Below are 14,421 nucleotides of genomic sequence, written 5' to 3' on the forward strand. Positions count from 1 at the left end.
GCATGAATGAGAAATTAAACAGGTGTTCCTAATAATCCTTTAGGTGAGTATATATATACATATATATGTTTTGCAGCTGCAGCCCAGGATGTGTGTGAGTAAGGGCTGGCTGTGTAGGGCTGTCGGTCTCCCTTCTTTAAATAGCTCTCTGTTGACTATGTCTCTTGCTTACGGCCATACCACCCTGAGCACGCCCGATCTCGTCCGATCTCGGAAGCTAAGCAGGGTCGGGCCTGGTTAGTACTTGGATGGGAGACCGCCTGGGAATACCAGGTGCTGTAAGCTTTTGCTCTATCACTTGGTGACTCGATCGGCTCTGACGGTTGTTCCTTTATCATTTTAAAATCAATTGCTTCATTTACAGTTATTTAGTTTTTGTTTATCCCTGGTTTCTGTATGCTTTCGGTGTGACAAAGGACAGCCCAGCCCCGTAATTCTTTCTTTCTCCTCCAGGGGGCGATCAACAGGCTTTTTCTCTCTAAGGCTACAAGCCACACAGACCTCTGAACGCATGTTCTTTTGCAATTGATTCTTCCCAGTTTCAGTAAGACCAGAGGATATATATATATATATATATATATATATATATATATATATATATATATATATATATATATATATATATATATATATATATATACATATATATATATATATACACACTCACTTGAAGGATTATTAGGAACACCATACTAATACTGTGTTTGACCCCCTTTCACCTTCAGAATTGCCTTGATTCTCTGTGGCATTGATTCAACAAGGTGCTGAAAGCATTCTATAGAAATGTTGGCCCATATTGATAGGATAGCATCTTGCAGTTGATGGAGATTTGTGGGATGCAAATCCATAACACGAAGCTCCCGTTCCACCACATCCCAAAGATGCTCTATTGGGTTGAAGTCTGGTGACTGTGGGGGCCATTTTAGTACTGTGAACTCATTGTCATGTTCAAGAAACCAATTTGAAACGATTCAATCTTTGTGACATGTTGCATTATCCTGTTGGAAGTAGACATCAGAGAATGGTTATGTAATGGTATTAAAGGGATGGACATGGTCAGAAACAGTGGTCAGGTAGGCCGTGGCATTTAAATGATGCCCAATTGGCACTAAAGGGCTTAAAGTGGGCCAAGAAAACACCCCCCACACCATTACACCACCACCAGCAGCCTGCACAGTGGTAACAAGGCATGATGGATCCATGTTCTCATTCTGTTTACACCAAATTCTGACTTTTCCCTCTGAATGTCTCAACAGAAATCGAGACTCAACAGACCAGGCAACATTTTTTCCAGTGTTCAACTGTCCAATTTTGGGGAGCTTGTGCAAATTGTAGCCTCTTTTTCCAATTTGTAGTGGAGATGAGTGGTACCCGGTAGGGTCTTCTGCTGTTGTAGCCCTTCTGCCTCAAGGTTGTGCATGTTGTGGCCTCACAAATGCTTTGCTGCATACCTCGGTTGTAACAAGTGTTTTTTTTTTTCAGTCAAAGTTGCTCTTTATCAGCTTGAATCAGTCGGTCCATTCATTCTCCTCTGACCTCTAGCATCAACAAGGCATTTTCACTCACAGGACTGCAACATATTGGATGTTTTTCCCTTTTCACACCATTCTTTGTAAACTCTAGAAATGGTTGTGCATGAAAATCCCAGTAACTGAGCAGATATTGAAATACTCAGATCGGCCCATCTAGCACCAACAACCATGGCACACTCAAAATTGCTTAAATCAGGTTTCTTTCCCCTTCTGACATTCAGTTTGGAGTTCAGGAGATTGTCTTGACCAGGACCAAACTTCTAAATGCATTGAAGCAACTGCCATGTGATTGGGAGATTAGCTAATTGCACGAATGAGAAATTAAACAGGTGTTCCTAATAATCCTTTAGGTGAGTATATATATACATATATATGTTTTGCAGCTGCAGCCCAGTATGTGTGAGTAAGGGCTGGCAGTGTAGGGCTGTCGGTCTCCCTTCTTTAAATAGCTCTCTGTTGACTACGTCTCTCGCTTACGGCCATACCACCCTGAGCACGCCCGATCTCGTCCGATCTCGGAAGCTAAGCAGGGTCGGGCCTGGTTAGTACTTGGATGGGAGACCGCCTGGGAATACCAGGTGCTGTAAGCTTTTGCTCTATCACTTGGTGACTCGATCGACTCTGACGGTTGTTCCTTTATCATTTTAAAATCAATTGCTTCATTTACAGTTATTTAGTTTTTGTTTATCCCTGGTTTCTGTATGCTTTCGGTGTGACAAAGGACAGCCCAGCCCCGTAATTCTTTCTTTCTCCTCCAGGGGGCGATCAACAGGCTTTTTCTCTCTAAGGCTACAAGCCACACAGACCTCTGAACGCATGTTCTTTTGCAATTGATTCTTCTCAGTTTCAGTAAGACCAGAGGATATATGTATATATATATATATATATATATATATACACACTCACTTGAAGGATTATTAGGAACACCATACTAATACTGTGTTTGACCACCTTTCACCTTCAGAATTGCCTTGATTCTCTGTGGCATTGATTCAACAAGGTGCTGAAAGCATTCTATAGAAATGTTGGCCCATATTGATAGGATAGCATCTTGCAGTTGATGGAGATTTGTGGGATGCAAATCCATGACACGAAGCTCCCGTTCCACCACATCCCAAAGATGCTCTATTGGGTTGAAGTCTGGTGACTGTGGGGGCCATTTTAGTACTGTGAACTCATTGTCATGTTCAAGAAACCAATTTGAAACGATTCAATCTTTGTGACATGTTGCATTATCCTGTTGGAAGTAGACATCAGAGAATGGTTATGTAATGGTAATAAAGGGATGGACATGGTCAGAAACAGTGGTCAGGTAGGCCGTGGCATTTAAATGATGCCCAATTGGCACTAAAGGGCTTAAAGTGGGCCAAGAAAACACCCCCCACACCATTACACCACCACCAGCAGCCTGCACAGTGGTAACAAGGCATGATGGATCCATGTTCTCATTCTGTTTACGCCAAATTCTGACTTTTCCCTCTGAATGTCTCAACAGAAATCGAGACTCAACAGACCAGGCAACATTTTTTCCAGTGTTCAACTGTCCAATTTTGGGGAGCTTGTGCAAATTGTAGCCTCTTTTTCCAATTTGTAGTGGAGATGAGTGGTACCCGGTAGGGTCTTCTGCTGTTGTAGCCCTTCTGCCTCAAGGTTGTGCATGTTGTGGCCTCACAAATGCTTTGCTGCATACCTTGGTTGTAACAAGTGTTTTTTTCATTTAAAGTTGCTCTTCTATCAGCTTGAATCAGTCGGTCCATTCATTCTCCTCTGACCTCTAGCATCAACAAGGCATTTTCGCTCACAGGACTGCAGCATACTGGATGTTTTTCCCTTTTCACACCATTCTTTGTAAACCCTAGAAATGGTTGTGCGTGAAAATCCCAGTAACTGAGCAGATTGTGAAATACTCAGACCGACCCGTCTGGCACCAACAACCATGGCACACTCAAAATTGCTTAAATCAGGTTTCTTTCCCCTTCTGACATTCAGTTTGGAGTTCAGGAGATTGTCTTGACCAGGACCAAACTTCTAAATGCATTGAAGCAACTGCCATGTGATTGGGTGATTAGCTAATTGCATGAATGAGAAATTAAACAGGTGTTCCTAATAATCCTTTAGGTGAGTATATATATACATATATATGTTTTGCAGCTGCAGCCCAGGATGTGTGTGAGTAAGGGCTGGCAGTGTAGGGCTGTCGGTCTCCCTTCTTTAAATAGCTCTCTGTTGACTATGTCTCTCGCTTACGGCCATACCACCCTGAGCACGCCCGATCTCGTCCGATCTCGGAAGCTAAGCAGGGTCGGGCCTGGTTAGTACTTGGATGGGAGACCGCCTGGGAATACCAGGTGCTGTAAGCATTTTTGCTAAATTAAAGAAAGAAGAAGAAGAAGAAGAAGGAAAAAAAAAAAAAAAAAAAAAAAAAAAAAAAAAAAAAAAAGCACGCCCGATCTCGTCCGATCTCGGAAGCTAAGCAGGGTCGGGCCTGGTTAGTACTTGGATGGGAGACCGCCTGGGAATACCAGGTGCTGTAAGCTTTTGCTCTATCACTTGGTGACTCGATCGGCTCTGACGGTTGTTCCTTTATCATTTTAAAATCAATTGCTTCATTTACAGTTATTTAGTTTTTGTTTATCCCTGGTTTCTGTATGCTTTCGGTGTGGCAAAGGACAGCCCAGCCCCGTAATTCTTTCTTTCTCCTCCAGGGGGCGATCAACAGGCTTTTTCTCTCTAAGGCTACAAGCCACACAGACCTCTGAACGCATGTTCTTTTGCAATTCATTCTTCTCAGTTTCAGTAAGACCAGAGGATATATATATACACACACTCAATTGAAGGATTATTAGGAACACCATACTAATACTGTGTTTGACCCCCTTTCACCTTCAGAATTGCCTTAATTCTGCGTGGTATTGATTCAACAATGTGTTGAAAGCATTCTTTAGAAATGTTGGCCTATATTGATAGGATAGCATCTTGCAGTTGATGGAGATTTGTGGGATGCACATCCATGGCACGAAGCTCCCATTGTAACACATCCTAAAGATGCTCTTTTGGGTTGAGATCTGGTTACTGTCGGGGCCATTTTAGTACTGTGAACTCATTGTCATGTTCAAGAAACCAATTTGAAACGATTCGAGCTTTGTGACATGGTGCATTATCCTGTTGGAAGTAGACATCAGAGAATGGTTATGTTATGGTCATAAAGGGATGGACATGGTCAGAAACAGTGCTCAGGTAGGCTGTGGCATTTAAACAATGCCCAATTGGCACTAAGGGGCCTAAAAAGGGCCAAGAAAACATCCCCCACACCATTACACCACCACCAGCAGCCTGCACAGTAGTAACAAGGCATGATGGATCCATGTTCTCATTCTGTTTACGCCAAATTCTGACTCTACCATCTGAATGTCTCAACAGAAATCGAGACTCCTCAGACCAGGCAACATTTTTTCCAGTCTTCAACTGTCCAATTTTGGGGAGCTTGTGCAAATTGTAGCCTCTTTTTCCAATTTGTAGTGGAGATGAGTGATACCCGGTGGGGTCTTCTGCTGTTGTAGCCCATCCGCCTCAAGGTTGTGCATGTTGTGGCCTCACAAATGCTTTGCTGCATACCTCGGTTGTAACAAGTGTTTTTTTTTTTAGTCAAAGTTGCTCTTTATCAGCTTGAATCAGTCGGTCCATTCATTCTCCTCTGACCTCTAGCATCAACAAGGCATTTTCGCTCACAGGACTGCAGCATATTGGATGTTTTTCCCTTTTCACACCATTCTTTGTAAACTCTAGAAATGGTTGTGCATGAAAATCCCAGTAACTGAGCAGATATTGAAATACTCAGATCGGCCCATCTAGCACCAACAACCATGGCACACTCAAAATTGCTTAAATCAGGTTTCTTTCCCCTTCTGACATTCAGTTTGGAGTTCAGGAGATTGTCTTGACCAGGACCAAACTTCTAAATGCATTGAAGCAACTGCCATGTGATTGGGAGATTAGCTAATTGCACGAATGAGAAATTAAACAGGTGTTCCTAATAATCCTTTAGGTGAGTATATATATACATATATATGTTTTGCAGCTGCAGCCCAGGATGTGTGTGAGTAAGGGCTGGCAGTGTAGGGCTGTCGGTCTCCCTTCTTTAAATAGCTCTCTGTTGACTACGTCTCTCGCTTACGGCCATACCACCCTGAGCACGCCCGATCTCGTCCGATCTCGGAAGCTAAGCAGGGTCGGGCCTGGTTAGTACTTGGATGGGAGACCGCCTGGGAATACCAGGTGCTGTAAGCTTTTGCTCTATCACTTGGTGACTCGATCGACTCTGATGGTTGTTCCTTTATCATTTTAAAATCAATTGCTTCATTTACAGTTATTTAGTTTTTGTTTATCCCTGGTTTCTGTATGCTTTCGGTGTGACAAAGGACAGCCCAGCCCCGTAATTCTTTCTTTCTCCTCCAGGGGGCGATCAACAGGCTTTTTCTCTCTAAGGCTACAAGCCACACAGACCTCTGAACGCATGTTCTTTTGCAATTGATTCTTCTCAGTTTCAGTAAGACCAGAGGATATATGTATATATATATATATATATATATACACACTCACTTGAAGGATTATTAGGAACACCATACTAATACTGTGTTTGACCACCTTTCACCTTCAGAATTGCCTTGATTCTCTGTGGCATTGATTCAACAAGGTGCTGAAAGCATTCTATAGAAATGTTGGCCCATATTGATAGGATAGCATCTTGCAGTTGATGGAGATTTGTGGGATGCAAATCCATGACACGAAGCTCCCGTTCCACCACATCCCAAAGATGCTCTATTGGGTTGAAGTCTGGTGACTGTGGGGGCCATTTTAGTACTGTGAACTCATTGTCATGTTCAAGAAACCAATTTGAAACGATTCAATCTTTGTGACATGTTGCATTATCCTGTTGGAAGTAGACATCAGAGAATGGTTATGTAATGGTAATAAAGGGATGGACATGGTCAGAAACAGTGGTCAGGTAGGCCGTGGCATTTAAATGATGCCCAATTGGCACTAAAGGGCTTAAAGTGGGCCAAGAAAACACCCCCCACACCATTACACCACCACCAGCAGCCTGCACAGTGGTAACAAGGCATGATGGATCCATGTTCTCATTCTGTTTACGCCAAATTCTGACTTTTCCCTCTGAATGTCTCAACAGAAATCGAGACTCAACAGACCAGGCAACATTTTTTCCAGTGTTCAACTGTCCAATTTTGGGGAGCTTGTGCAAATTGTAGCCTCTTTTTCCAATTTGTAGTGGAGATGAGTGGTACCCGGTAGGGTCTTCTGCTGTTGTAGCCCTTCTGCCTCAAGGTTGTGCATGTTGTGGCCTCACAAATGCTTTGCTGCATACCTTGGTTGTAACAAGTGTTTTTTTCATTTAAAGTTGCTCTTCTATCAGCTTGAATCAGTCGGTCCATTCATTCTCCTCTGACCTCTAGCATCAACAAGGCATTTTCGCTCACAGGACTGCAGCATACTGGATGTTTTTCCCTTTTCACACCATTCTTTGTAAACCCTAGAAATGGTTGTGCGTGAAAATCCCAGTAACTGAGCAGATTGTGAAATACTCAGACCGACCCGTCTGGCACCAACAACCATGGCACACTCAAAATTGCTTAAATCAGGTTTCTTTCCCCTTCTGACATTCAGTTTGGAGTTCAGGAGATTGTCTTGACCAGGACCAAACTTCTAAATGCATTGAAGCAACTGCCATGTGATTGGGTGATTAGCTAATTGCATGAATGAGAAATTAAACAGGTGTTCCTAATAATCCTTTAGGTGAGTATATATATATACATATATATGTTTTGCAGCTGCAGCCCAGGATGTGTGTGAGTAAGGGCTGGCAGTGTAGGGCTGTCGGTCTCCCTTCTTTAAATAGCTCTCTGTTGACTACGTCTCTCGCTTACGGCCATACCACCCTGAGCACGCCCGATCTCGTCCGATCTCGGAAGCTAAGCAGGGTCGGGCCTGGTTAGTACTTGGATGGGAGACCGCCTGGGAATACCAGGTGCTGTAAGCTTTTGCTCTATCACTTGGTGACTCGATCGGCTCTGACGGTTGTTCCTTTATCATTTTAAAATCAATTGCTTCATTTACAGTTATTTAGTTTTTGTTTATCCCTGGTTTCTGTATGCTTTCGGTGTGGCAAAGGACAGCCCAGCCCCGTAATTTTTTCTTTCTCCTCCAGGGGGCGATCAACAGGCTTTTTCTCTCTAAGGCTACAAGCCACACAGACCTCTGAACGCATGTTCTTTTGCAATTCATTCTTCTCAGTTTCAGTAAGACCAGAGGATATATATATACACACACTCAATTGAAGGATTATTAGGAACACCATACTAATACTGTGTTTGACCCCCTTTCACCTTCAGAATTGCCTTAATTCTGCGTGGTATTGATTCAACAATGTGTTGAAAGCATTCTTTAGAAATGTTGGCCTATATTGATAGGATAGCATCTTGCAGTTGATGGAGATTTGTGGGATGCACATCCATGGCACGAAGCTCCCATTGTAACACATCCTAAAGATGCTCTTTTGGGTTGAGATCTGGTTACTGTCGGGGCCATTTTAGTACTGTGAACTCATTGTCATGTTCAAGAAACCAATTTGAAACGATTCGAGCTTTGTGACATGGTGCATTATCCTGTTGGAAGTAGACATCAGAGAATGGTTATGTTATGGTCATAAAGGGATGGACATGGTCAGAAACAGTGCTCAGGTAGGCTGTGGCATTTAAACAATGCCCAATTGGCACTAAGGGGCCTAAAAAGGGCCAAGAAAACATCCCCCACACCATTACACCACCACCAGCAGCCTGCACAGTAGTAACAAGGCATGATGGATCCATGTTCTCATTCTGTTTACGCCAAATTCTGACTCTACCATCTGAATGTCTCAACAGAAATCGAGACTCATCAGACCAGGCAACATTTTTTCCAGTCTTCAACTGTCCAATTTTGGGGAGCTTGTGCAAATTGTAGCCTCTTTTTCCAATTTGTAGTGGAGATGAGTGATACCCGGTGGGGTCTTCTGCTGTTGTAGCCCATCCGCCTCAAGGTTGTGCATGTTGTGGCCTCACAAATGCTTTGCTGCATACCTCGGTTGTAACAAGTGTTTTTTTTTTTAGTCAAAGTTGCTCTTTATCAGCTTGAATCAGTCGGTCCATTCATTCTCCTCTGACCTCTAGCATCAACAAGGCATTTTCGCTCACAGGACTGCAGCATATTGGATGTTTTTCCCTTTTCACACCATTCTTTGTAAACTCTAGAAATGGTTGTGCATGAAAATCCCAGTAACTGAGCAGATATTGAAATACTCAGATCGGCCCATCTAGCACCAATAACCATGGCACACTCAAAATTGCTTAAATCAGGTTTCTTTCCCCTTCTGACATTCAGTTTGGAGTTCAGGAGATTGTCTTGACCAGGACCAAACTTCTAAATGCATTGAAGCAACTGCCATGTGATTGGGTGATTAGCTAATTGCATGAATGAGAAATTAAACAGGTGTTCCTAATAATCCTTTAGGTGAGTATATATATACATATATATGTTTTGCAGCTGCAGCCCAGGATGTGTGTGAGTAAGGGCTGGCTGTGTAGGGCTGTCGGTCTCCCTTCTTTAAATAGCTCTCTGTTGACTATGTCTCTTGCTTACGGCCATACCACCCTGAGCACGCCCGATCTCGTCCGATCTCGGAAGCTAAGCAGGGTCGGGCCTGGTTAGTACTTGGATGGGAGACCGCCTGGGAATACCAGGTGCTGTAAGCTTTTGCTCTATCACTTGGTGACTCGATCGGCTCTGACGGTTGTTCCTTTATCATTTTAAAATCAATTGCTTCATTTACAGTTATTTAGTTTTTGTTTATCCCTGGTTTCTGTATGCTTTCGGTGTGACAAAGGACAGCCCAGCCCCGTAATTCTTTCTTTCTCCTCCAGGGGGCGATCAACAGGCTTTTTCTCTCTAAGGCTACAAGCCACACAGACCTCTGAACGCATGTTCTTTTGCAATTGATTCTTCCCAGTTTCAGTAAGACCAGAGGATATATATATATATATATATATATATATATATATATATATATATATATATATATATATATATATATATATATATATATATATATATATATATATACATATATATATATATATACACACTCACTTGAAGGATTATTAGGAACACCATACTAATACTGTGTTTGACCCCCTTTCACCTTCAGAATTGCCTTGATTCTCTGTGGCATTGATTCAACAAGGTGCTGAAAGCATTCTATAGAAATGTTGGCCCATATTGATAGGATAGCATCTTGCAGTTGATGGAGATTTGTGGGATGCAAATCCATAACACGAAGCTCCCGTTCCACCACATCCCAAAGATGCTCTATTGGGTTGAAGTCTGGTGACTGTGGGGGCCATTTTAGTACTGTGAACTCATTGTCATGTTCAAGAAACCAATTTGAAACGATTCAATCTTTGTGACATGTTGCATTATCCTGTTGGAAGTAGACATCAGAGAATGGTTATGTAATGGTATTAAAGGGATGGACATGGTCAGAAACAGTGGTCAGGTAGGCCGTGGCATTTAAATGATGCCCAATTGGCACTAAAGGGCTTAAAGTGGGCCAAGAAAACACCCCCCACACCATTACACCACCACCAGCAGCCTGCACAGTGGTAACAAGGCATGATGGATCCATGTTCTCATTCTGTTTACACCAAATTCTGACTTTTCCCTCTGAATGTCTCAACAGAAATCGAGACTCAACAGACCAGGCAACATTTTTTCCAGTGTTCAACTGTCCAATTTTGGGGAGCTTGTGCAAATTGTAGCCTCTTTTTCCAATTTGTAGTGGAGATGAGTGGTACCCGGTAGGGTCTTCTGCTGTTGTAGCCCTTCTGCCTCAAGGTTGTGCATGTTGTGGCCTCACAAATGCTTTGCTGCATACCTCGGTTGTAACAAGTGTTTTTTTTTTTCAGTCAAAGTTGCTCTTTATCAGCTTGAATCAGTCGGTCCATTCATTCTCCTCTGACCTCTAGCATCAACAAGGCATTTTCACTCACAGGACTGCAACATATTGGATGTTTTTCCCTTTTCACACCATTCTTTGTAAACTCTAGAAATGGTTGTGCATGAAAATCCCAGTAACTGAGCAGATATTGAAATACTCAGATCGGCCCATCTAGCACCAACAACCATGGCACACTCAAAATTGCTTAAATCAGGTTTCTTTCCCCTTCTGACATTCAGTTTGGAGTTCAGGAGATTGTCTTGACCAGGACCAAACTTCTAAATGCATTGAAGCAACTGCCATGTGATTGGGAGATTAGCTAATTGCACGAATGAGAAATTAAACAGGTGTTCCTAATAATCCTTTAGGTGAGTATATATATACATATATATGTTTTGCAGCTGCAGCCCAGGATGTGTGTGAGTAAGGGCTGGCAGTGTAGGGCTGTCGGTCTCCCTTCTTTAAATAGCTCTCTGTTGACTACGTCTCTCGCTTACGGCCATACCACCCTGAGCACGCCCGATCTCGTCCGATCTCGGAAGCTAAGCAGGGTCGGGCCTGGTTAGTACTTGGATGGGAGACCGCCTGGGAATACCAGGTGCTGTAAGCTTTTGCTCTATCACTTGGTGACTCGATCGACTCTGACGGTTGTTCCTTTATCATTTTAAAATCAATTGCTTCATTTACAGTTATTTAGTTTTTGTTTATCCCTGGTTTCTGTATGCTTTCGGTGTGACAAAGGACAGCCCAGCCCCGTAATTCTTTCTTTCTCCTCCAGGGGGCGATCAACAGGCTTTTTCTCTCTAAGGCTACAAGCCACACAGACCTCTGAACGCATGTTCTTTTGCAATTGATTCTTCTCAGTTTCAGTAAGACCAGAGGATATATGTATATATATATATATATATATATATATATATATATACACACTCACTTGAAGGATTATTAGGAACACCATACTAATACTGTGTTTGACCACCTTTCACCTTCAGAATTGCCTTGATTCTCTGTGGCATTGATTCAACAAGGTGCTGAAAGCATTCTATAGAAATGTTGGCCCATATTGATAGGATAGCATCTTGCAGTTGATGGAGATTTGTGGGATGCAAATCCATGACACGAAGCTCCCGTTCCACCACATCCCAAAGATGCTCTATTGGGTTGAAGTCTGGTGACTGTGGGGGCCATTTTAGTACTGTGAACTCATTGTCATGTTCAAGAAACCAATTTGAAACGATTCAATCTTTGTGACATGTTGCATTATCCTGTTGGAAGTAGACATCAGAGAATGGTTATGTAATGGTATTAAAGGGATGGACATGGTCAGAAACAGTGGTCAGGTAGGCCGTGGCATTTAAATGATGCCCAATTGGCACTAAAGGGCTTAAAGTGGGCCAAGAAAACACCCCCCACACCATTACACCACCACCAGCAGCCTGCACAGTGGTAACAAGGCATGATGGATCCATGTTCTCATTCTGTTTACGCCAAATTCTGACTTTTCCCTCTGAATGTCTCAACAGTAATCGAGACTCAACAGACCAGGCAACATTTTTTCCAGTGTTCAACTGTCCAATTTTGGGGAGCTTGTGCAAATTGTAGCCTCTTTTTCCAATTTGTAGTGGAGATGAGTGGTACCCGGTAGGGTCTTCTGCTGTTGTAGCCCTTCTGCCTCAAGGTTGTGCATGTTGTGGCCTCACAAATGCTTTGCTGCATACCTCGGTTGTAACAAGTGTTTTTTTTTTTCAGTCAAAGTTGCTCTTTATCAGCTTGAATCAGTCGGTCCATTCATTCTCCTCTGACCTCTAGCATCAACAAGGCATTTTCGCTCACAGGACTGCAACATATTGGATGTTTTTCCCTTTTCACACCATTCTTTGTAAACTCTAGAAATGGTTGTGCATGAAAATCCCAGTAACTGAGCAGATATTGAAATACTCAGATCGGCCCATCTAGCACCAACAACCATGGCACACTCAAAATTGCTTAAATCAGGTTTCTTTCCCCTTCTGACATTCAGTTTGGAGTTCAGGAGATTGTCTTGACCAGGACCAAACTTCTAAATGCATTGAAGCAACTGCCATGTGATTGGGTGATTAGCTAATTGCATGAATGAGAAATTAAACAGGTGTTCCTAATAATCCTTTAGGTGAGTATATATATACATATATATGTTTTGCAGCTGCAGCCCAGGATGTGTGTGAGTAAGGGCTGGCAGTGTAGGGCTGTCGGTCTCCCTTCTTTAAATAGCTCTCTGTTGACTACGTCTCTCGCTTACGGCCATACCACCCTGAGCACGCCCGATCTCGTCCGATCTCGGAAGCTAAGCAGGGTCGGGCCTGGTTAGTACTTGGATGGGAGACCGCCTGGGAATACCAGGTGCTGTAAGCTTTTGCTCTATCACTTGGTGACTCGATCGGCTCTGACGGTTGTTCCTTTATCATTTTAAAATCAATTGCTTCATTTACAGTTATTTAGTTTTTGTTTATCCCTGGTTTCTGTATGCTTTCGGTGTGGCAAAGGACAGCCCAGCCCCGTAATTCTTTCTTTCTCCTCCAGGGGGCGATCAACAGGCTTTTTCTCTCTAAGGCTACAAGCCACACAGACCTCTGAACGCATGTTCTTTTGCAATTCATTCTTCTCAGTTTCAGTAAGACCAGAGGATATATATATACACACACTCAATTGAAGGATTATTAGGAACACCATACTAATACTGTGTTTGACCCCCTTTCACCTTCAGAATTGCCTTAATTCTGCGTGGTATTGATTCAACAATGTGTTGAAAGCATTCTTTAGAAATGTTGGCCTATATTGATAGGATAGCATCTTGCAGTTGATGGAGATTTGTGGGATGCACATCCATGGCACGAAGCTCCCATTGTAACACATCCTAAAGATGCTCTTTTGGGTTGAGATCTGGTTACTGTCGGGGCCATTTTAGTACTGTGAACTCATTGTCATGTTCAAGAAACCAATTTGAAACGATTCGAGCTTTGTGACATGGTGCATTATCCTGTTGGAAGTAGACATCAGAGAATGGTTATGTTATGGTCATAAAGGGATGGACATGGTCAGAAACAGTGCTCAGGTAGGCTGTGGCATTTAAACAATGCCCAATTGGCACTAAGGGGCCTAAAAAGGGCCAAGAAAACATCCCCCACACCATTACACCACCACCAGCAGCCTGCACAGTAGTAACAAGGCATGATGGATCCATGTTCTCATTCTGTTTACGCCAAATTCTGACTCTACCATCTGAATGTCTCAACAGAAATCGAGACTCCTCAGACCAGGCAACATTTTTTCCAGTCTTCAACTGTCCAATTTTGGGGAGCTTGTGCAAATTGTAGCCTCTTTTTCCAATTTGTAGTGGAGATGAGTGATACCCGGTGGGGTCTTCTGCTGTTGTAGCCCATCCGCCTCAAGGTTGTGCATGTTGTGGCCTCACAAATGCTTTGCTGCATACCTCGGTTGTAACAAGTGTTTTTTTTTTTAGTCAAAGTTGCTCTTTATCAGCTTGAATCAGTCGGTCCATTCATTCTCCTCTGACCTCTAGCATCAACAAGGCATTTTCGCTCACAGGACTGCAGCATATTGGATGTTTTTCCCTTTTCACACCATTCTTTGTAAACTCTAGAAATGGTTGTGCATGAAAATCCCAGTAACTGAGCAGATATTGAAATACTCAGATCGGCCCATCTAGCACCAACAACCATGGCACACTCAAAATTGCTTAAATCAGGTTTCTTTCCCCTTCTGACATTCAGTTTGGAGTTCAGGAGATTGTCTTGACCAGGACCAAACTTCTAAATGCATTGAAGCAACTGCCATGTGATTGGG

The 14,421-nt window shown here is 42.8% G+C and overlaps 8 non-coding genes across 8 annotated transcripts; all 8 read left to right on the forward strand.

Moving 5' to 3' along the window:
- The first annotated feature begins 166 nt into the window (after positions 1–166).
- LOC137048557 (5S ribosomal RNA) lies at positions 167–285 on the forward strand. The gene has a single exon (XR_010899443.1). It is a non-coding gene; the product is annotated as a 5S ribosomal RNA (ribosomal RNA).
- Positions 286–2,003: 1,718 nt separating this feature from the next.
- LOC137048558 (5S ribosomal RNA) lies at positions 2,004–2,122 on the forward strand. The gene has a single exon (XR_010899444.1). It is a non-coding gene; the product is annotated as a 5S ribosomal RNA (ribosomal RNA).
- Positions 2,123–3,773: 1,651 nt separating this feature from the next.
- LOC137048595 (5S ribosomal RNA) lies at positions 3,774–3,892 on the forward strand. Its single transcript, XR_010899479.1, has one exon. It is a non-coding gene; the product is annotated as a 5S ribosomal RNA (ribosomal RNA).
- Positions 3,893–5,700: 1,808 nt separating this feature from the next.
- On the forward strand, positions 5,701–5,819 carry LOC137048559 (5S ribosomal RNA). The gene has a single exon (XR_010899445.1). It is a non-coding gene; the product is annotated as a 5S ribosomal RNA (ribosomal RNA).
- A 1,649-nt stretch (positions 5,820–7,468) lies between these two features.
- Positions 7,469–7,587, forward strand: LOC137048560 (5S ribosomal RNA). The gene has a single exon (XR_010899446.1). It is a non-coding gene; the product is annotated as a 5S ribosomal RNA (ribosomal RNA).
- Positions 7,588–9,218: 1,631 nt separating this feature from the next.
- Positions 9,219–9,337, forward strand: LOC137048571 (5S ribosomal RNA). Its single transcript, XR_010899456.1, has one exon. It is a non-coding gene; the product is annotated as a 5S ribosomal RNA (ribosomal RNA).
- A 1,732-nt stretch (positions 9,338–11,069) lies between these two features.
- Positions 11,070–11,188, forward strand: LOC137048582 (5S ribosomal RNA). The gene has a single exon (XR_010899467.1). It is a non-coding gene; the product is annotated as a 5S ribosomal RNA (ribosomal RNA).
- Positions 11,189–12,850: 1,662 nt separating this feature from the next.
- LOC137048590 (5S ribosomal RNA) lies at positions 12,851–12,969 on the forward strand. The gene has a single exon (XR_010899474.1). It is a non-coding gene; the product is annotated as a 5S ribosomal RNA (ribosomal RNA).
- The last annotated feature ends 1,452 nt before the right edge of the window (positions 12,970–14,421 follow it).

This window comes from Pseudorasbora parva, chromosome 19, assembly GCF_024679245.1.
Source record: "Pseudorasbora parva isolate DD20220531a chromosome 19, ASM2467924v1, whole genome shotgun sequence".
NCBI lineage: Eukaryota > Metazoa > Chordata > Actinopteri > Cypriniformes > Gobionidae > Pseudorasbora > Pseudorasbora parva.